The sequence below is a fragment of the Acomys minous genome (genome assembly GCF_964271855.1).
Source record: "Acomys minous genome assembly, chromosome: 15".
Classification (NCBI taxonomy): Eukaryota; Metazoa; Chordata; class Mammalia; order Rodentia; family Muridae; genus Acomys; species Acomys minous.
In genome coordinates, this window is record NC_140497.1 from 86,335,436 (window position 1) to 86,347,520 (window position 12,085).

Below are 12,085 nucleotides of genomic sequence, written 5' to 3' on the forward strand. Positions count from 1 at the left end.
AAAAGCAAAGGCAGGGTAGGGCGGTGGTGTGACAGGGTGGTGTGACAGGCGTGGCACAGCACAGACTCATATATAAGCAGGGCCTCTCTCTTCAGGGCAGAGTAGGGAAGGGCAGGGACAGCCGCCTGTGAATAATGCATGGTTATGGCTCTTGGCAGCCAGGGAGGGGCTGGCGCCACACCCAAGAGTGTCTGCTGGGCAGGTTACAAGTCATCTTTGTCTGAGGCCACAGGGAGAGTTATGCCATGCAAAATTCTAACTCTACCCTCATCTCTGGCATTTATTTCAGCCAGTATGTCCAAAGACCACAATTTGGGTCAGCCTTGCTTCCTGGGAGGAGCTGAGCTTCTAGGCTGTTTTCTCACCAGTGAACTTGCTCAGAAGAGACACACCCACCTACCTCACAGACACAGAGCGCTTGCACCCAAGGCTTCCCAGAGGCCTGCCCGTGAGTCAGGCGTTGTAAGGACAGACATCTGAAGTCTGAGAGGAACTGACGGTCGCTTGTACTTCCCTGGTTAACTGTGAAGCTACGTCAGAACTTAAAAATACAAAACCACTGGACAACAAAAGCTCAAAGCATAAGCAGCGAATATGAGTGACTTCCACGGACATGAGTATGTATGGCTCCGTGACCACCTCTAGTTTAGCTTAGTAAAGAAATGTGAATTACGGTTCAGGCACACTTAGCTCTCAAATCACAGCTCTGCCACAGTCTAGCTGTGTGACCAAGAGTTACGAAAACTCTCTGCGCCTCCCTCGGCTTCCCCGGCTCTGGGAAATGTGCAAAAAACAATACCTATTTTATACATCGGAGAGGCTACAATACCAGCCATCATTCGAAGATTGTTTATTAGTGCCCAGCGGTGCCAAGCACTGTGCCAAGCTCATCACAAAGTGGGAGGCAGCTGTAGCCCATGCCTTCCCCACTCATCCTGGCTGACAGCCTGGTAGAGTTTGCCTTACTCCTTGTGCCCCACCCACTCGCGCATGTTTGACTGCTGTTTCTCTTGGCAGCACGGGCCTCTAAAATAGAAGGCAGGACCAGGGAATACAGGTCATGAGCAGAGTGCCTGTGTGAGACGCCAGGGTCTTGGGGCTGATAAAAATGGGGGAGCTTTGGGAATGGCCTGGGGGGTAAGCTGCTTGCCGTGCTGAGGTAGAATCTAGAGCCTATAGAAAGTCGGGCACAGCTGCACACATCTGCACACATCCCAGGGCTCCTGTGGTGAGATGGAGACAGAGCTAAGCAGGACCCTGGACAGACACCGCAGAGCAGACAACAGGGACCCTGTATCAAATGCATGCCATTTCGGAGTGCACCCGCATTCACACAGGTACATATATGAATCTCACATCACACACACACACACACACACACACACACACACACACACACACACACACACACACTTTTTTTTTAAGTTTTAAAGATTTACTTATTTTATGTATATGAGTGCTCTATCTGAATGTACACCTGCAGGCCAGAAGAGAGCATCAGATCTTATTACAGATGGTTGTGAGCCACCATCTGGCTGCTGGGAACTGAACTCAGGATCTCTGGAAGATCTTACCCACTGAGCCATCTCTCCAGCCCTCCTGCACACAAATATTAATTAAACAAAATTTAAAAGGGGAAAGAAAGATAAGCAAGCTACTGATCTTCTTCCCAAGGGAGCTGGAGGAGGGGGGAAAAAAAAGGAATAAGGAAGGCCAGCCAATCGGCGAGCAGTGTACCACCCCCTTCCTCTTGGCTCTCCGTCACGGCTCATGGACACCCGATGGGTCCAGCCTGCATGAGCACAGGGTAACCTGACCAGGCCGCCTCCAAGTGCCTTCTCTCCAGACTAGGCTGAAATCATGAACTCCTACTTTTCATTTCACCTCATTTTGAAAACAGGCTATTGCCTACAGATGTCTCTGCTGTCCCAAAAGCTCGGAGACAGAACAAGCTCCAGACTCATAATTACACACAGAATAAAATATCTAACACTCTCCACCCCTAAACAGCACGTTTCCAGGAGCCCTGGCTGCAAACGGGATTCCGGGGCCAGTTAAGGTGAACCAAATCCAGGCACTGTCGCCTATAAACACGATCCGGCCAGGCCTGGTCCCTCCAATGGAGTAAAACATTGTACGGTGGGGCTGTGGTGGTTAATTTCCGTTGTCAGCTTGGTTGGATTAAGAAAACAGCTGGGGTGAGCCGGGTGTGTGCCACCACACCCAGAGGCAGGTAGATTGATGTGAGTTCGAGGCCAGCCTGGTCTACAAAGTCTAGGTCAGCCAAGGCTACATAGAGAAGCCCTGTCTTCAAAACAAAGCAAAACAAAACAAAAAGAAAAGAAAATTAAAGAAAAAGAAAGAAAGAAAGGGCTGGGGCATTTCTGAGGCACACTTCTGCCTCTGTGCACGGGGTGCTTTCAGGTTTAATAGAGGAGGGGAGGACCCAGCTGATTGTGTGGACAGTACAATCCCATTGGGCTGAGGGATAAACCAGCAAAGACCTGCCATTCCCCTTTGTCTTGCTTCCTGTTGGGCACCAGAGACAAAGAGACTGCAGCCGCCACATGTTCCTCACCATGACAGAGCACGGCCACTTGCGCCCGGTGGGAAAGAAGCCCTTCTTCCCTTAAGTTGCTCTTGTCATATACCTAGTTGTAGCCACAAGAAACATAACTGGACACACGGAACCAAACGAGGGAGGGCCGTTCTCTGGAGAGGAACCTCCTGCTGCTGTTCTGGAGTGTGTGTGTGTGTGTGTGTGTGTGTGTGTGTGTGTGTGTGTGTGTGTGTGTGTGTGTGCGTGTATGCGCGCGCGCGCATGCAGGCAAGAAGCAAGGTCTCGTGGGGGTAGGGGTAGGTGGTGGCGCACATCTTTAACCCCAGCACTCAGGAGGAAGAGTAGAGAGAGGCAGACAGATCTCTGTTGTGAGTTCGAAGCCAGCCTGGTCTGCATAGAGAGTTCCAGGACAGCCAGGGCTGCCTCAACTAGCCCCTCCCCTACCCCCCAAAATAATCTCTGGGATCAGAGCAAGCAGAGAAAACCTGTCACTAAACAAACATTTTAAGAGGGTGGGAAAGGGTGGTTTGTTTGTTTGTTTTTTGTTGCTGCTGTTTTTTAAAGACAGAATCCCATGTATCCCAGGCTGGCTGCAGACTTGTTATGTGGCTGAGGGTACGTCTACTGCTAGGTCACAGGCACGCCTCACAATCCCAAGTCCACTGGAAGCGGAAGCTATATGCTCCTGAACTGGGTTCTAAAGTCTGACAAGCAGTATACAGCTTTGGTAGAAAGTCTGTTAGGTGTGCGAGGTGGAGACCCTGGCTGGGGTGAATCCTGAAAGGGCTGTTGAGGCTAAAGGCACAAGGTCCCGAGAGGGCCTTCTGGACCAGAAGCACGGCTTGCTCACCGCGGTGAATACAGACATAAGGAGGGCCAGAGGGGACAGGTCTATATTTACCTCAGCTGCCTCGCTACGGTTCTGAACTTTTCGGACCACACTGTAATTACCCGGCTTCCTTTCCAGAAGCCATGTCACGGCCCAGCCAACAGCAGGGCGGGAGTCACATGTGCCTTCCAAGCATGAAATGAGGAATCTAATTGCAAGCTTCTTTTAATTGCTCCATCGGGCAGTACAAATCTAGACAGTAACGGCCAGACGTTTAAAAAAAAAAATCACAGAGAAAGCCATGTAAACGGGATGCTAAAGTGAACACACTCAGGCTGAGGCAGACACCATGGACTGAGGGGAAGACTCAGAGCAGCGGTTCCAGGAGGCCCAGTGCTGTTCTGTGACCTTAAAAGCACAGCTGATGTGTGGAACGGGTGCCCCCGGCCAGCGACTCCGTGCCTTTCTTGCTGTATGGCCCTGGCATACTGACCGGCCACTCTAAAGTTGGGACTGTTGCCCTGCCAGATGGAGGGAGATTTTTAGGTGGCCAGATGGAGAACTGGCACTCTATTTCCAGTCCTGTGAGGATTCAGGAGTCTTAGCTTGTCTGAATTCAGCTGGTAGGCGCGCCACTCTCCTATGCCACCACTAGATACCCAGTGTGTTCCCCCCCCCCCGTCACACCCCCCACCCCATACCCCCCCCCCCCGCCATCCCTGCAGCAAAAGACAACCACTGTGGCCTCAGGGCAGAAAAGCAAATGGAAAATTGAAGCAGATGTAAGTATGGGTGTCACAGGAGTAGGGTGTCCGTCTGTCCTGCAACAGAAGGGCAACCTTCTTGGGGGAGTGGGGGCTGGGGGGGGTTACCAGTACACCCGAAACACATCAGCCAAACTTGGTAATCTGAAACATCCTTTGCCCCAGGCTACTTATTAGCAATCAAAATGACACCAGAGGACATAGGCGGGTATTTTAGACTACTCATTTAAAAGTTTTTAAATTGCAAGGCAGTGGGTCTCTGAGTCCCAGGACAGCCTGCTCTACAGAACACGTTCCCTTGTGTAGCCCTGTCTCGAAAACCACAACAACCGGACCCCTCCACACACACAAAACCAAATTAAACAGACTACAAAAATGAAACAACAGCTACTTTCTAAGGATGGGTTGCAGCAGTGTTCTCTTACATGCAGGGAAAGACCTAGAAATGAGAACACGGGTGCTCAGAACATCACCACACCCCTGCCCGTGCCTGTCACCAACCCAGCGGCCCCCAGCAGCCCGCAAGCTAACGCCCCAGGCCCTCACCTCGTGGCCTAGCCCACACAGGAAGCCACGCCCACCACAGCAGCCCATGGGTGTGGCCTTCACCACACACCTCCCGTTCTACAACCAAGGTACTTTCTACGGCTTCTCAGCTACTCTACTGTGTGCTTAAATCTTTTCCTCTGACAACACTGTGTTCAAACTAGCTGGGTCCTGAACAGAGGCAGGCCCTATCCTATCCAACAGAGCCCGTCCTGAAGCCTGGCTGCAAGTCCACATTTGCAATCTATCGCCTTGCCTGTCTTATCAACCGATGTGATGTTCCTGCTGAACTCTTAAAATTTAACAAACCTGCAAAGGCATACAAGGTCTTTACAGTATCAGATGGAATGTTTTATACACTGCTGTCCAGTTGCATCAAAGAATAAGAGCCCTTCAAAGCATGCCCCGAAAATACCCTGGCACACCCGGGCTGTGAAAGCAGGCCCAGGCCCAGGCCCAACACGTTATTAAGATTAATTGCACTTGTGATACACGTTTTAAAAACTTCATCTGGGTCTTCCATGGCCTCATTTTTTAAAGCCCCGGTTACCACTCCGCCAATACCCTATATGGTTGTGCTTTTTAAAACCGGGTCGCATGCCAATCGTCAAACAGCCAGTCACTCGTTTGTTTGGAGCCAGAAAACAAACTTGGAGGTGGAGCCGTCTCTCCAGCAGAGCCCAGTCTGAGGTCCCAACCCTAACGCATACCAGATTACACTCAGCCTTGGAAATCGCAGGTCGAAATGTTTTCAAAGGGAGTCAGTTAAGATGCTATTCATTTCTGAATGGTGACACAATTCACAGCTGGCTTAACTTTGTTCATGGTTTAAGGTGAGTGAGGGGTTAAGACGACAGAGAGAGGCTGAGCACACAGAAGTCCAGTTAATCCGCCCGAGCAACCAGTAACTCAGAGCTCCAGCAAAGGCCAGAGCCAGAGGTTTTGATAAGAACACGTCAACTCGAGGCCTCTTTACTGATTACGGACAGCCCTGAACTATGGTCTCTGTTCACATTATTTAACACTCTAGATCACCTGCCTGCAACACTCCCCTAATCAAGTGTGCTGGAGACTAGGAAAATTAGCTGAGAAAATGAAGATAAGGGAGCCCCTGGAAGCCGGCAAAGAAGTGAGTGGCACAAGATGGTGGTGACATACCTGTTGCCCCAGATTCCAGATTAGGCCTCCCACGGGCGCAACCTGGAGGAAGGCCCTGGCATCACCCAGTGGTCACATGCCACCAGCTCAGGAGCTGCCCAGCGTCACCCTCCGCCCTCTGCCCACCTCAGGTCGGCCCAGGGACGCTGGACACTTTCACAGTGGTCAGGGCCTGGAGGTCACATCTCACGTTGCCACAGCCTCCACGGAACTTTTGAAAGTCAATGGAAAGGCGAGGGTTCCGGAGAAAGGAAATCAAGCCGGCTCATTTGGAGACCAGCCTGCAAGGAATGCTGCGACCTGGAAGGCAGGTGGGGGGGACCAGCTGGGAAACCCTGCAGGTGGCATTCCTCCACTACCAGCAGGAATCTAAAAGTCAGTCAAGAGCAGAGGCGGGCAAACAAAATGTGTGGCAACCTTGCCAGGTGTCACTTAATTAACAAAAAACCCTCTTAGTAGAATCAGAAACTGGGGGGTTAAAGAGGTGGTTTCATGGTTAAGCAGCTGCTCTTCCAGAAGACATGGGATTCCCCGAACCGCCCACAGGAAGGGGGTCACAATCATCTGTAACTCCAGTTCTGGGGGGAGGGGTGTCTGACACCCTCTTCTGGCCACTGAGGGCACAGTATACATATGGTACACACGAAGTAAAATTATCTCAGACAGGTTTATGAGAAAGGACTGTGCTGTCTTTCCTTCTTCTGTTACAAGAGTAAATTACTACCATAAAAAGGAGACTTTTTTCCAACTTAAATTTTGAGTTTTCAGGTAACAAAACTGAATGCCGATGGCCAGAACAGTGGGAGATGGTGTCCAGGGGTCTCACTGACCCTCCATTACGGCTTAGATCTATATACGCCCCCCACCCCTGATTCCTCCCCTCTGCAGCCTCATGGCTAAGCTAATGTAAGCATCCTTAGCACTTGCTTAATCTTACACTCCCCAGGACCACAGCACCCAAAGAATGAATAAAGTTACAGGTGAACCCAGGGCCCAAGTATGAAAGTCTGAAGAGACCACAAAGAGGTTTAGGTTAGACTGTTTCTATCGCTCTAATTTCCATTAATTCAGTCCCCCCATCCCCTGTTAGACTATTCCTCTGTTGCGCCCTGCACCCGCCCCCCCCCCCAAGACAGCTCTTTTGGTAAATTGGTTCTTCGATCTTCAAAGGCATGGTTCACGTACTACACGAAGAATCCTTCTAGAGCCAGGAGGAAAACACAGCGAACGTGCCCCCTCCCGCCCCCCACGGCCCACATCTCAGAAGGATGCTGCCATCCACAGATCTGTGCGCTCTGGAGGGTACCTGCAGGCCGCTGTACCAGCACCTGCGGGGGCCGGGCACAGTGAGTGCTCTCTTCCAGACCCCTGCTCTGTGGCAGCTGGGAGTGAGGGATCCAGAGATGTAGGCTACCCAGAAGTGTGTCAGACACAGGCCGGCCTGACCGGGAGGATGGGGTGACACGAGAGATGCTCAAAGAAGTGAAGAGTGCCTAGTGCTGCCCCACTCAGTGAACCCCACCTAGAAACCTAGCCCACATAGGCGTACTGCCTTTGAGGCCTCTGGCACCCCCAAAAGCAAGGGAGGACTCCTGACACTTAATGGAGGAATAGGGGGCATCTCCATTCCTTACCCCTGCTTTGCTACCCTTTCCTTTCTGATAGCTCTTCTTCCACAGTCTCTCAAATCGAGGATAGCCACTCCAAATGCAGGGCGGTGGGTGGGGAGCACCCGCTGGTCAATCTTGTCACTTTCCAGGCACTATCTGACACCCTTGGCACTCTGATGGAGAGCATGCTGAGCAGAGGGACCCACCGATGGGTTTGGGGGGCTGGGCTATCTTGCCATGTGGTAATCTGAGCGTGTGTGTCAATGCTATACTTGGCAACTAGGGAATCCCTACCTGGTCATGACTAGAGTTCATTCAAAAACTGGAAAACTATTTGCTGGGGGGGGTGGGGACTAGATATCACAGTGTCCTTAGAAGTCCCCATACAGCTCATGGAAGAGTTTCTAAGGGAAAAGAAAAGCCAGGGAAGGCGCTCTACCAACACTACAAAGAAAGCAGCACAGGGGACAGAGTGCCAGCCTAGCATGAAGGCAGCCCTGGGCTCGGTCCCTAGAAACTCAGAAGCTGGGTGTGTGTTGCACACCTTCAATCCCAGCACCCAGCAGCGCCAGGAGCACCAGGACTTCAGTGTTTTCCTTGGCTACTTGGCATGCTTCAGGCCAGGGAGACCTAAAAGAGAAGTGCCTAAATACAGAAGTATGCCGAATGTTAACAGTGTCTGCCTCCATCTGGGGAGATCTAGAATGGAGACACACACACACACACACACACTTTTCTCTTTTTCCATGAAAAAGTATAGAAAAGAATTACAAACGTTTGAAAGACTTTCTTCAGAGTCTGGCTGGCTTAATCAGAAGGAAAAAGTGAAATCTGGGGCTGGTGAGAAGCCTTTCATGCATTAAAAAATAAATAGCCTTGGAAACAAAAATAATCATAAAGCAACTGAACACTTTACCAGTAAAACTGAGTTCTCCTTTCATGTGCCGACTGTCCCCCGAAATAAACAAGAGGCACCAGATAGGCAAGGCTGAGTGAGGGCCAGCTGCACAGAGACAGCAACCACAGCTCTCAGTGGGAACATGCAATTAAGACAGTCTGACCAGCCTACACACACACACACACACACACACACACACACACACACACACACAGCCTGACCAGCCTGTGTCACAAATACACTAATACATACACTCATACATTTACACAAGAACACACACACTAATACACAAATACAGTAACACACACAAATACACTCATACACAAATATTCATATTTACACAGATTCACACAGGCAGCCCCCCCGCGCGCGCGCGCGCGCGCACGCGCACACACACACACACACACACACACACACAGTATTGCCCAAAATAATAGTTGGTTCCTAATGTCACACAGTTTATAAATGCAGGCTGCCCTGCAGCTGCCCTGGAACAGGGGTGGCCTGGGTATTTTGTTTTACTAGTATTTGTCTGTAATTTACACTGTCTCTGTGCAGGGGAAGGCTCTTCTGGGCTGAGGTTTCACACACCCTCCAGCTCCTTTTCCTCCTGCAGTGGTGTGCACAGGAAGCTGGAAGCCCCGGAGGAAGCCAGCTCCGCCTTTCCTCAGCTCAGGGCATTAGCAGCTGGCCCTCTCCCACTGTCCTGAGGGTTAGCCTGCAAAGACCAGGAGTAGGGGGGCTCAGCCCCGCCCTGGATGGCAAAAAGCTTGGAATAAAAGGCTGATCTGGAAAGGGACGAGAAGGGTTTACGGACTGTGTGTGCACCGGTGAGGATACAAGTCAGAGCAGCTCTGGTCTATCTTCAAAACTGCCCTTTTTCTCCAAGCTCAAGATGGGACAGGAAGCGGCTGCAGACACCTGAGGAGGGTCAGCAAAGATGCAAACACAGGAAACTCACATGTGGCATCATTGCCTGCGCAAGTGTCGCCAAGGACACAGGATGTTTCCTCACTGTGGAAGCTGAGGAAACACTGGGGCAGGGACCGTAAGGAGCTTAGGAGCTTCATTCGTCCAGGGCTGGACTCCTTCTGCAAGGGTGGGAAGGTCCTTGTCTTTTCTACCTTTTCCCCCAAACTGTCCAATTTCCTGCCCCAGGAACTCGTTGACGGGGTCCTCTAACATGTGAACAAAACTAAACTTTTCCCACAGGCACTTAAGAATGTCCTAGAAGTCAGAGTGTGAGAATGAAAGACATTTGTTCCTCAGGGTCACTCAGGCCATGCTCTCCAACCCCTGACGACAAAAATCAACCTCAGAGGTGATGGGGTTGGCCTGGGGTAATGAAATATACACAACTCTTTCTCTCCTTAAAGCTTTACTTGCTTAGGAACATTTTTTCCTTTCTTTCCCTTCCAAATTACCAAAGCAGCAAACGGCCAAGTGCCAGTCTACCTTGGACAACACTCCAACCAGAGCCCTGAGCAGAGGAAGATACGCTAGGCTGGCTGGCTGGATGACACCTGCACGGCGTGTGCTTCGGAAGGTGCCAAGCAGGGGCCCGGGCCATTCATGGCACCATGTAACCCACCACGAACCTCTGACGTAGGACACTTATCCCCAGTGTACATAAACTTCTGCACAAACAAAAGCTGATGTTACAGAGGATGACTGTGACCGTGAGGCCTGGCCAACTCCAAAGCCACGTCCTTCTACCTGCCAGCTGGCCTCTAAAAGCCCAGGAAAGCTGAACACCTGTCGCCAGATGACTGCGTGAAGTGGGAAAACCCCCAAACCTCACTCACCACGTGTCATTTTCCTGCCCCACTTTGGTGAGCACGACTGAACCTAGGACTAGTCACATGCTAGACAGGCTCTCTACCACTGAACTGCACTCCCAGCCCGACCTCCAGGAGCCAGACAAGCCTGAGGAAGGCCACCTGTCCGGAGACAAACCTGGCTCTCCACCTTGGCTCTAAGGGTCACCGGAGACAAAGACAACTGGTCTCCACGCACCTTATTCCTGCCTTCTCAACTGCTTATGGGCACGGCAGGGAAGTAGGATAAAATACGATCCTCCTTGAATGCCCAACATTCGGAAAATGAAATCTGTAAGACAGAAATGCTATGAAAATTGAAGTTAGGACCCCACCCCAAAACTGTAACAGGAAGAAAACACATGGAGGGGGCATGGGTAAAAAAGTAAAGCAAGATTCCAGAAGTTGACCGATGCAAAAAGCCAGGCGTGGTGGCGCACACCTCTAATCCCAGCACTTGAGGAGGCAGAGGCAGGGGGATCTCTGTGAGTTCTAGGCCAGCCTGGTCTACAGAGCAAGTCCAGGACAGCCAAGGCTACACAGAGAAAACCTGTCTCAACCAACCAACCAACCCACCCTGTTAACCAGGTATGCTCACTCCACAAAATTAAATGTGACCTTGAGACTGCATAGAACAAACTCTTGCAAAGATGCTATTTCAGAAACAAAAATAAGTCTTACAAGTAGCCAGTACACAGAAGACAGATGGCAATCCTCCTCCCCAGAGATGGGTCCCCCATACTGCAGCCCCCCGGGGCCACTCAGGGCTCGGCTACTTTCCCTCCTTCCTTCTTGGTTCTCTACCTTCGGTTTCTTAATTTTCATGTGAAAAGACAAATCTCTTTGCAGGCACCACCAACAAATAATATTTTGCTTCCTGCCGCTTAGTTAGTGGAGCGGGACTTTGGCCTCAGACAAATATTTACTCTGCTCTTAAATACTTTAGCAAATAGCTGTGTTAGGTACACAGCAGTGAAGGGATCGTGAGTTCAGCCCTGAAGGGCTCCTGTGGGACACGGAGGTGGCACGAAGCGGGTGAGGGCAGCTGCTACAGAGCCCGTGGTGGGTACAGATCAACCCAGGAGGCTCCTCAGAGAGGAGGCTCCTCCGTAAACTGCCCTGTGCAGTGGTCGGTGGTTGACTGGCTTCTTCATTATCAAACATGTCAGCGGGCACACAGAAACCCTCAGCGAGTAGCCAGGGCAGCTAATGGAGGGCTTGGCAAAACCAGAACACACCGCTCAAATGGGCTAAATTTAGACAAAGAAAAAATAGTTGGCACGCTGCTAGAGGTTATTTTTAAAGGCTGCTTCGGTTAGCCATCACCGAACTCAACAGTTCAGAGGAAAAGTAAAAAGGAGAAGAGAAGAGAAGTCTAAGAAAGCTATTTCATACCTTTGGGCTTTGGGTACAAGACAATGTTAGAGTCCAGGAAGGAAAGAAAGGAAGGAGGGAGGGAGGGAGGGAGGAAGGAAGGAAGGGAGGTTAAAGAGAAAATAAGACCTACAGAAAGAAAATCTGGTTTCCCTTTTTGTGGCTTGTTTCTTTCATCCTAAAACAGAATAAACAATCCGTGCTGCATAACTGGCTCCACCCTTTGCCGCACACCAGAAGTGTTTGCTCTGGGGTGGAGGTTGCCGCAGCTGCCCTTTCTCACTGCGTTATCTTGAAGACACAAGGAGAGATGTAGAGCACATATGAGCGACAGCGATCAGTTAAGCAGAACAGTGCCACCTAAGAACGGGCTTAAACATTCCCCAACCAGGGCGGGGGCGGCCCCCGGGCCTCTCAAAGCCTCTAAAACTTCCCCTGCCGGCCAAAGCTGAGGCCAGAGCAAATTCCAGAGCTAGGAACAGATGCTGCACACAGCTCAGCTCCCATAGGGCTTGTCGGCACCTGCTAC

At 50.9% G+C, this 12,085-nt stretch overlaps 1 protein-coding gene across 2 annotated transcripts in view; it reads right to left on the reverse strand.

Moving 5' to 3' along the window:
* Positions 1-12,085, reverse strand: part of RASSF3 (Ras association domain family member 3) — a 65,257-nt gene that overhangs the window by 12,904 nt on the left and 40,268 nt on the right. The window contains exon 1 of one of the 2 annotated variants that reach the window (XM_084760000.1): positions 5,858-5,877. The exons of the other annotated variant lie outside the window; for it this stretch is intronic. The gene's annotated coding sequence lies outside the window, so the exon portion shown is untranslated. Of the gene's footprint in view, positions 1-5,857; positions 5,878-12,085 lie in introns of those variants that run through there. 2 annotated transcript variants of the gene reach the window in all.